Raw genomic sequence first — 11,453 nt, 5'->3', positions numbered from 1 at the left:
TTTATTGATCATCTATCTATCTATCTATTGGTCCATTCATCTATGTATCTATGTATCTATCTATCTATCTATCTATCTATCTATCTATCTATCATCTATCTATCTATCTATCTGTCTATCTATCCATCCTTTCATGTATTTTCTATATATTTAGAACTTAATGACATGGATGGTTTTAAGGTTAATTTCTCTACCTTTGTGGCATCCCAAAGTATTTATAATAATTCTGAGTATGAGAAGATTAGAGAAAAAGATCTGCACCTGAGATAATTTACAATTTATAGGGTTAGAACTCAGAAATGAATTTTCCCAGGAGGAAAGGGAACTGTGCAGACAAAAACCAAACACTTTCCCTCTCTCTCCTTCAAGAAAAACACCCCCAAAACCCCACATTGATTGCACAGAAAAAATTGTGCTAAATTGGGATTGTCATAGTGTTTCTGGATGCAAATGAAAGCACATTTCAGAGAAGTAATATATCGGCTTTTTAAGCAATTACCTAATTTACTTTGAGGTAGTGAGTCACTTCTAAATTAGTTTCTATACCTCTTTAGGCTGGTGACTTTCCAATTTTAAAATATATGAAACTCAGTTTTAAATGATTGGCAATTGAGCGAATAATCCAAAAATCACTTATCAGTAATGCATTGTAGGATGCCTCTTATAGCAGATTTAGTTTCCTACCTACATTGCCAGTTAGCAGGATTTAGTCTGGAAAGCATTATTAGCACACCAGCAAAGACAGCACAGTGGGGAGGAACTGGCTCGGGATTTGTAACACACCACAGATGATGTGTGGACACAATTTCTTTCCTGTGCACCCTGAGGTCAGCCTTAATCAGAGCTTTGCAGTAACTTCTTAACTAATTTCCCTGCATCACTATTCGTAAAGCTGGGTCTTATTACTCTCTGCTTAGAACGTTTCAGGGCCTCCCTGTTATCTATGGCAGTGATTCTCAAACTTTTTGGTCTCAGAATCCCTTTATATTGTTAAATTGTTGAGGCCCCAAGAGAATTTTTGCTTAGGTTGATTATATTCTTCACTATTGAAATTAAAACCGAGAAAAATTTACACAATGGAATACTGCTTTGCTGTAAAAAGGAAGAGAATTTTACCGTTTGAGACAGCATGATGGACCTGGGGAACATTATGCTAAATGAAATAAGCCAGTTAGAGAAAGACAAGAACCATATGATTTCACTCATATGTGGAATTTAATGAACAAACTGAACTACCAAGCAAAATAGAGACAGACTCAGATAGAGAGCAGGCAGACAGCTCAAGGTGGTGGTGGGGGTGGTGGTATTGGTGGGCTGTTGGAGGCATTGAGCAAAAAAGAAAAAAAAAGAGAGAACTCATGGACATTGACAACAGTGTGGTGATTGCAGGGGTAGGGAGGCGGGTGGAGGTGGAAGAGGGCATAGATGGGATAAATGCTGATGGGAAAAAAAATAAAATAAAAAAATTAAAATAAAGAAAACCCCAAGGGAATATACATTTCCTTAGTGCAGAGTGATGACATAATCACAGTCATGCAGCTTCTGGGGAACATGGTACAATTGTGAGAAAATGAGAGTGAAACAGGCAGGTAGCACGGTGTTATTTTTAAACGTCGAGATTTATTGAGGTACAACATATAAAGTGAAACCCACCCTTTTTAGTGTGCAGTTCTTCTCTTTGACAAACACGTTTGGTTGTGTAACCACATTGAAGTTATAGAACATTTCCATTTCCCCAAAATGTTCTCCTACCCTTAGCCTCATACCCTCTGACCTATTTCCTAGCCCTTTAGTTTGCTTTTGCCCAAATGCCATATAAATGGAATCATACAATCTGTAGCCTTTTGAGTCTGGCTTCTTTCCTTTAACATAATGCATATGAGATTCATCCGATGCTGTTGTGTGTATCACTAATTTGTTCCTTTTTATTGCTGAGCCTTACTCCAATGTATGAATATACTGCAGTTTGTCTATTTACGAGTTGGAGGGAATTTGGGTTATTTCTAATTTGGGATGTGCTTTAGTTTTATTATTAAAATAGTTTCAACCTCACAGACCTCCTGAAAAGGTCTCAGGTACTTCCAGGATCCCAACACTTCTCTCTGAGAACCTTTGGTTCTCCTCAATACTTGCCTGGGTGTGATATAAATGCCAAGATCTAGCCTAAGGGTCTCCTCTTGCAGGCCTCTCTAAGCCATCTTCTCACCATAACCCCTGTGCACCTTTGTCCCAGGGCTGGGCTGGTCATCACCATCTTTGTGTTGTTGCTGCTGTGGTTTCACTGTTCAGTAGTTGTTTAAGGATGTGATAGCTTCCCAGCTTCTTGAGGGCAATGCCTTTCCTCTCCATCCTAAGCACATGCCTGGCACTTAGAAGAAGATATAGTACATGTTTGAATGAATGAATAATAATTCCTTTACATTTGTAAAGCATGTATTATTTATAAGATGTTTTCCCATAACATGTTTTCATATCTGCAAAGTACCTAGCATAAAGGATTTTTATGTCTTAGTAGAGGCCTGATCCACGAAATTTGTGCAAGGGGCTTGGCCCTCGCAGCCCTGAACCCCGGCCTCATCCGGAAGGTCTTCCGGACAGTAGCTCAGATAGTCATTCTGCTGTTCAGTGTAATTAGCATATTAGTTCTTTATTATATAGGATTTTGATCAGATAGGTATATTAAGTCTTAAAGTTGTGGTCTTAACCAAGTTACACCTTAGTAGACCTAGGAAGCTTCTAATAAATGTGCTAATACCTCACCAATTACATCTTAATTTCTGGAGGTCATGCCTGGGTATTAATATTAAAAAAAATATTACTGTGGAATCTGATGTGCAGCCACAGAAAATCATGGGCATAGAGTTTGATTTACCATGAAGTCTTAGTGGTGATTTCATCAAGGCTAGAAACATGTTCCAAATTAAAGAAAAGAACAAAACTCCAGAAAAAGAACTAAACAACATTCAGAGTTCAAAACACTGGCTATAAGGATGTCAAGGAACTTCGGGGAAGAGTAGATGAACTTAGTGAGAACTTCAACAAAGAGATAGAAAACATAAAAATGGAGATAAAAACCATAAAAAAGAACCTGTCAGAAATAAAAAATACGTGAACTGAAATGAAGAATACATTATAGGGAATCAAGAATGGAGTAGATGAAGCTGAGTATCAAATCAGAGATTTGGAATATAAGGAAAGAAAAAAATACCCAATTAGAACAGCAAAACAAAACAAAAATAATCTGAAAAGATGAGGATAGTGTAAGGAGCCTCTGGGACAACTTCAAACATACCAACATTCACATCATGGCAGTGCCAGGAGAAGAAGAGCGAGAGCAAGAAATTGTAAACCTATTTGAAAAAATAATGACAGAAAACTTGCCTAACTTGGTGAAGGAAATAGACATACAAGTTCAGGAAACACAGATTAACCCAAAGAGGCCCGCACCAAGACACATCATAATTAAAATGCAAAAGGTTCAAAACAAAGAGAGAACCTTAAAAGCAATAAGAGAAAAGCAGTTATCTACAAGGAAGCTCTGATAAGACTGTCAGCTGATTTCTCAACAGAAACTTTGCAGACCAGAAGAGATTGGCAAGAAATATTCAAAATGATGAAAAGCAAAGACCTATAACCAAGATTCTGATGTTAATTTTAAGGTGTTTATTGAAAAACAAGACCCGGAAAGAACTAAGAGATTCAGAGAAAATTGCTTCAGGAAGGAGAGCTTAGGATATCACCTTAGCCTAATTTGAATTAAGGTTGGTAAATAGACGGCTTTAGGTGGGCCTGCACCCTTATGTCCCTTGCCTCTTCCTGAACTACCTATAAGTTGTACAGTCTCACTTCTGAAATTGAATAACCCTTCCCCACTTTCTCCTTTGTTAAAAAATGTGTTATATACCCAAATATTGCCTCACCATCTTTGAAATTTTTATGGGGTTTTCATGCTTTATGAATTCCCCATGTGTATGTATTAAAACTTGATATTCTCCTGCTTAAAAAAAAAAAAAAAAAGACTAGAACCCAGGTCTTTGAATCCTCTAGTGCCTTTTTTCTCTGCACTGTGAACTTTCATGTGGAACTTTTGTGTGAATGGAAGTGCTGCAGAGACTTGAGAGCCTTTGTGTAGATATTAGTGTTTCCAGGGCATGGAGGTACTGTAGCCTCAAGACCAGAACACTGGATTTCGAGTCAGTAGACCATGTTTACATTTGGGCGCTGTACTTATTAATTGTTAATTAATAAATACTTGAGTGTTCTCACTTTTAAAATAAGGATACTACCTTAAATTCTATAAGCTTATTGTGGGGATCAAATTAGGTAATGTGTTAGAGGATTTATTTAAAATATAAAATCCTTTTGTAAACTCTAGTGCTTTCTAAAACTTATTTTTATTTTAGCCTAGTGTATTTATTGGCTAACTTTCCTTGCGGGTCATAAATTACACAAATAATACATAAATACAGTCTCACTGAAATAGTCAAATAACAGAATTATTCAGAGGAAAACTAAGAGGTCACCATTGCTTGCATACTTTCAATTCTTTGTGTATGAATTTAAGTACATAAATATGTATGCATGTAACAAGTTATTTTTTGGTTGTCTAAACATAGTCATATTTTATATGTTTTATGTATTTTTTTTAACTTGATAACATGTCTTAGATCATTCCATATTAGTATATATAAATTCCTCTTATTCTCTTTATAGCTGCTTAATTTTTTCATATATTTTCTATATTGATGGACATTAGCCTGTTCCAATTTTTTACTTTTGCAGAATATGTCAATGAACATTATTAGAGTTTTCTTATTAAAATATTAATTAATTCTTATTAAGAGATTTATTTTGTCTTCAGAATATTGAGAGATGAAGTAGTAAATGTCTTGCATATGGAATCTTAGACATTGTATGCTCAAGTCAGAACAGAACTTAGATTTTTTTTTTAATTGTGGTAAAGTATACTAGACCTTGGAGAACCTATTCATATGGTTTTGTAAATTTTCCTTTTTTTTTTGTAGTCTCATTTCACTCTTTGGATAGACCTTTAAAGATCTGTGAGTGTATTGCTCAAGTTTAATTCCTTTTGGTGTGGTTGCTACATGCTTTTCCCTTCAATAACAAACAGCAGTAATGGCCAGTACTATCTTATGCTAAGCACAGAGTTGAGAACTTCTTGTATACACAGTCTCATTTCTTTCTCTCAGCAACACAGTGCAGTTGGTGGTATTTTTCAGGTTGAGTATTTAGAAATGATTTGGAGAAGTCAAATCACATGTGAAGGTTAGATGTAGAATGCAAAGATTTTTGCTTCCAACTATGATGTCAGGATTTCACGGAATCTGAGATGGTGCTTTGCATCTATGACATCACAGTAACTTTCTAAATTACTTATATTTCTGTATTTCGCCTTATAATACCAGTAATAATTTAACAAATGCAGAAATAGTTTGTGCTTTGGAGCTCTATTTTATAGAAAGTATAATAAAAGCAATATACTAATATCATTTGGTACAAAATTATTTTTTTTAACTTGAATATAGTGGGGTGATATTGGCTAGCAAAACCATAGTTCAAGTGTACAATTCAACAAAAAATTTTCACCCTACATCATGTACCCACCGTCCCAAGCAAAGTCTCTTTTCCTCCTCATTTTCCCCCACTTTGCCCACCTCCACCTACACCACCCCCCTTCCCCTCTGGGTGTCACCACACTGTTGTATGTGTCTTATATATCTATTTTTTGTTTAATTCCTTCACCTTCTTTCATCCAGTCCTCCAACCACCCTCCCTGTGATAGTTATTAGTCTGTTCTCTATTATCTGTGAGTCTGTTTTATTTTGTTTGTCAGTTTATTTTGTTCATTAGATTCTACATGTAAGTGAGATCATATGGTATTTGTCTTTCTCTGGCTGGCTTATCTCACTTAGTATAATAATCTCCATCCATCAGGGGGTTCCCTTTTTGTTTTGTTGATGGCTTCTTTGGTTGTGCAGAAGCTTTTTAGTTTGATGTAGTTCCATTTGCTTTTCTCCTTTGTTTCCCTTGTCCATGGAAATATATCAGCAAAAATATTGCTATGAGAAATGGCTGAAATTTTTCTTCTAGGATTTTTATGGTTTGGAATCTTACATGTAAGTCTTTAACCCATTTTGAGTTTATTCTTGTGTGTGGAATAAGAAGGTGGTCTAATTTCATTTCTTTGCATGTGCCTGTCCAATTTTCCCAACATTTATTGAAGAGACTGTCTTTACTCCATTGTATGCTCTTGGCCTCCTTTGTCAAATATTAATTGACCATAAAGATGTGGGTTTATTTCTGGGCTCTCTTCTATTCCATTGATCTATATGCCTGTTCTTGTGTCATTACCAGGCTGTTTTGATTACAGTGGCCTTGTAGTATAGTTTGATATCAGGTATTATGATCTCTCCAACTTTGTTGTTCTTTCCTAGGATGGCTGAGGGCATTAGGGGTCTTTTTTGGTTCCATATAAATTTTTGGAATATTTGTTTTGATCTGTGAAATATGTTGTTGGTATTTTATAGAAATTGTTTTGACTCTGTAGATTGCTTTGGATAGTATAGACATTTTAATAATGTAATTCTTTTAATCCATGAAGAAAAACACACTGAAATATATGTTCTCATAATTTAAATTACAGGCATAATTGTTTTAAGGAGCCATGGGTGGTTATTTCTCAATAATGATTATTATAAATGGAATTTTAGCAAATACATGGTTTCACATATATTCTTTGTGTACTCCTGTGTCACATTTCACATGAATGATAAAATAAAATAGAGGTTTAAGTGGCATGGTCTGGAGTCCATGTGATGGTGAGTTTCAGCTTTTTAATCCTTACTCAGTCTCCTTAATAAACAAAACTCCTTTTTAAATTTGAAATATAGGTCTGAATGGTTGAAGCAGATACCATATTGGGTGGGCTCAGCCTTACAGAATGAACTCTGTATTTTATTAAGAAGTAAGAAAATGTTTGATAAACCACAGTTCAGACATTATGATGTTGCCTCATTTCTGGTTTTTAATTTATGAGTATTCTTTAAAAGACATATTTTGGCTAGTACATATTTGATAACTGACTGACAGAAGAGAATGAGTGCGTTGGCTCACCTTCTTGTGTTGACTTGCTCACTAAGAATTAGTCTGGAACCACAGAGTGGGTTTACATCACAGGAAGCAATTGGGTGGTAGTGACTTTTAGTTAATATTGTTATATAGTATACTCAAATCAACAACCTAAAGCAGTCTACTCTAAACAGTACATTTAAAAAATGGTCTCAGATTTATCTTTTTCTAGATTTGCTAATTTGTTTGGCAAGATCCAGAAACAACATTGTATTTTATTGCTACCTACTTGGGGCTGCTTTCTGAGATGACACACCCCACCCTTCAGAGGAATTCATTCCTTTTTCTAAAATGTAGTATTTGTTATTTTTATCTATGTTCTGGACTTAAATTTCCAGCTTTCAGAATTTAAATATTCATGTACATTCTGTCCTAGTGGCATTATATAAGGATCCTCCCCTCTTTTAATATGTGGACATTACATTCCTTGGCCTAGTATTTGTTTTGCATCTGTATTTCAGTGTAATCCTAACAAGTTCATTCAAGCAGTGGTTGAACTGAGGTTAAGTGATATTATGGTTCTTTGGCAGGATATGGCCATAAACACAGAATGGCCTGGGGTGACTGTAATATTCAATTGCATAATCATAGATTACACTTTACAAACACTAGAATGAGTACATGGGCCGAATACATCTTCAATGAGAAATGGCTCAATGGGATGAAGTCTACTTTAGAAATGATCTGTAGAGTTCCCTTGAAACTATTATAATTAATACTAGAGGCCTGGTGCACAAAATTTGTGCACGGGGCGGGGGATCCCTCAGCCTGGCCTGCACCCTCTCGCAATCCGGGACTGCTGGCTCCTAACCACTCTGCCTGCCTGCCTCTTTGCTCCTAATCACTCACCTGCCTGCCTGATTGCCCCTAACCACTCTCCTGCCTTCCTGATTGCCCCTAACAGCCCGCTTGCCTGCCTGATTGCCCCTAACTGCTCGCCTGCCTGATTGCCCCTCACCACCTCTGCCTTGGTCTCTGCCTGCGATGGCAGCTGTCTCAAACCCTGCTACTGCGGCTTTATCCAGAAGGTCGTCTGGAAGGACGACTGGAATGACATCCGGAAGGTCATTTAGCTGTCTGGTTTAAGTAGCATATTACCCTTTTGTTATTATAGATTATGCATTTAATAAGAATGTTTTAATTGGGTGGATCAATGAATAGTTTGTCAGGGTTTCCAGTAAGTCTCCCACCTAACATGTAAAGGAATAGGTTAAAATGTTACCAGTGTTTTGAATATGTATTATATAGATACAATTTTTTTATCATATTTTTTTCTCTCTTATTTCTCCCTTCCTGATATTTTTGTGATTTCAGAGTTGTTTTGCAAAAGATACCTTCACAAGTATTTCACTCTAGGCAGTGGTTCTCAACTTTCTGGCCCTTTAAATACGGTTCCTCATGTTCTGACCCCCAACTATAAAATTATTTTTGTTGCTACTTCATAACTGTAATTTTGCTACTGTTATGAATCGTAATGTAAATATCTGATATGCAGGATCGTCTTAGGCGACCCCTGTGAAAGGGTCATTCGACTGCCAAAGGGGTCGCGACCCACAGGTTGAGAATTGCTGCTCTAGAGACAAGATAGAGTGGGTTTAGAGTCACTGTATTTGAAATGAGCAGTAATGTGTCTGTGTAGAGCAGTGATGGCGAACCTTTTGAGCTCGGTGTGTCAGCATTTTGAAAAACCCTAACTTAACTCTGGTGCTGTGTCACATATAGAAATTTTTTGATATTTGCAACCATAGTAAAACAAAGATTTATATTTTTGATATTTATTTTATATATTTAAATGCCATTTAACAAAGAAAAATCAACCAAAAAATGAGTTCGCGTGTCACCTCTGAAATGCGTGTCATAGGTTCGCCATCACTGGTGTAGAGCAACTCTACTGTGGGTGTGAGATAGTATTGGACAACACTCCCTGTTACTGTGGGCAGCCCAAGAAATGAAATGAGATGCCTGTCACAGTGGGTAAAAAGGCCTTTTGGGCATATTATATATTTTTTGAGTCTGATGTGAATATTTTTCAAAAAATTTTTTACTTCTTTAATTATCATTTGCAATATTTTTCAGAAAATTGGATATATTTGATACTGAACTCAGTGTTTTCATACTCTTGACTTTTACTAAAGTTTTTTAACCATTTATTCTTTAATTTACAAATATGAGTTCTATTTTTCTTTTGGTAGTTGTCAACATATGTTTCTCATGTATTTTATTCAAACTGATTTTGTCTGTAATCTTGTTTTTAGAGAAATCAAATTGTTTGGAAATATTTCCTTGACACAGGCCCCAAGGCTGAACACTATAGATGTTTTGGGAGTTTCTTAATTTTTGCTTCATGTATTTTGAAGTGTGTATACATTCATAATTGTTATGTCTTTGTGGTAAATTGTTCCTTTTATACTTATAATGTTCTTTTTTCTCTGGTAATACTCTTGGTCTTAAAAGTTGATTGGATGCTCTGTATGCGTGGTGGGTTGGCATTTGTGGTGGTCTACTCTGAGTGATTAGCTTGGGCCCTGCCGTTTCATTGGGAGTTCCTGATGCCAATTTTTATTGACCTTTTCTCTCAGGTTGGTCAGTTTCTTTAGAAAAAGTTTTCCAGTCTATAAATCTGAAGGTGGCTGGATGCCTACTGTTTACTGATGCCCCATGTTTTTCAGTATAGAGACTCTCTATTGTGTCAGGCTAAATCTCATTAGTTCCCCACAGGATAACCCCCAGTCTCACGCTTCTAAGTTGCTCAGTTGTTGGGTTAGGGAATTAATTGCTCCTTTACACAGACTCTAAAACCAGTTCCTTTTGTTTTCAGTCTCACCCTTTACACAGACCTCAGTTCTGTAGCCTTTCTGGATTCTGCATCGTGAGTAGACATTTTTTTAGCTGAATTTTCTTCCTGGTGACTTCCTCACCTCAGCCCCAGCAGTTAGGCTTCAGCTTCCTCCAGTTTGCTAAGTCAGTTCCCAGTTATGCATTGTTTTTATATCTTTCAGAAATTTGTAGAAATCTCTCATATGCTGTTGTTTCTTCTGCTGTTTTTTAAAAATTTATCATTTTAGGAGGAAATGAAGGTAAGCATATATTTAATCATCTTCTATAGGGACGTTTTAGTTTATTTACATGAAGCCTTTTAATTAACACACATTATTGTTAAGCTGATCTTTAGGATGTAAAACACGAATTCAGTGTTATCTTTTTGCTATATATGGATAAAAGGAAATGTGTGTGTGTGTGTGTGTGTGGGGGGGGGGGGTTCCACTGTGTTTTAATGATTTGAAAACTAACATTGCTATGGATTTCATTTATGTTAGGAAGTATTTTGATGTTTACTTTCTTTATGCTTGGTTTGGTAAACATTGAGCACTCAGTAATTTACACATTTTCCATTTTACAGTTTTCATAGTACTGTCATTTTTTTGTTGGAAGGGGCAAATAATTGCATAAATATTATAAATGATTAGTTATCTTTGTATTTTGAGAATGTGGTAATTGTTGCTATTTTCTTTCAAATGCCTTATTTTTGGAAAATAAACACATTAGGGCTATTATATAAAATAGAGATTTCCTTGACCCTGAGATACCTGGGTAAATCAGTTAAATACACTGCCGTCTTCTTGACCTATAAATGGGAAATATAAAATTTATAGGATTGTTAAGGCTATCTTACTTGTGAGATAACAGACAGGAGAGTGTTTTAAAAATTGTAATGGAGGACATCTGTGTAAGGTGGTGTGATGAGTAATTAATGTGTCCTTGGGCAGTCAGGAATTAAAGTATCCTATCTAATAATAGACAAACATGGTAATTAACCGTAACTTCGTTACCCTTCCCATTGGCTAATCAGGGCGATATGCAAATTAACTGTCAACCAAGATGGCGGCCGGCAGCCAGGCAGCTGAAGCGAACAGGAGACTTGCTTGCTCCAGTGATGGAGGAAGCCAACGTTCCCCGTCTGCTGCTCCCGGCTTCTGAGCTGCAGTCTATGCAACAATGTTGCAATTATAGAAGCTAAACAAACCCAGAAACCTGCTTTTAGCCACCAGCAAGCTCAGAGCTTAGAGTGCCAGTGATGGCAACAGAGTTTCAATTATAGAAGCTAAAAAAAACCCAGATGCCTGCTTTCAGCAGGCCGTGGCCACGGAGCAGGAGCCGGCTCTTTGCTCCAGTGATGGCAACAAAGTATCAATTATAGAAGCTAAACAAACCACAGATACCTGCTTTCAGCCTGCTGTGGCCTCAGAGCTGGGAGTGCCAGTGACGGCAACAATGTTTCAATTACAGAAGGTAAATAAATCTCA

General features: G+C 36.5%; 1 protein-coding gene across 6 annotated transcripts in view; it reads left to right on the top strand.

Annotated features, from left to right (window-relative positions):
- The window catches only part of SIPA1L1 (signal-induced proliferation-associated 1 like 1), a 339,956-nt gene that overhangs the window by 35,156 nt on the left and 293,347 nt on the right, over positions 1-11,453 (top strand). The gene's annotated exons all lie outside the window — the stretch shown is intronic.

This window comes from Myotis davidii, unplaced genomic scaffold, assembly GCF_000327345.1.
Source record: "Myotis davidii unplaced genomic scaffold, ASM32734v1 scaffold17, whole genome shotgun sequence".
In the NCBI taxonomy this organism is placed as follows: domain Eukaryota; kingdom Metazoa; phylum Chordata; class Mammalia; order Chiroptera; family Vespertilionidae; genus Myotis; species Myotis davidii.
Note: the sequence above shows the minus strand (reverse complement) of the source record. Positions and strands in the feature narration are given on the sequence as shown.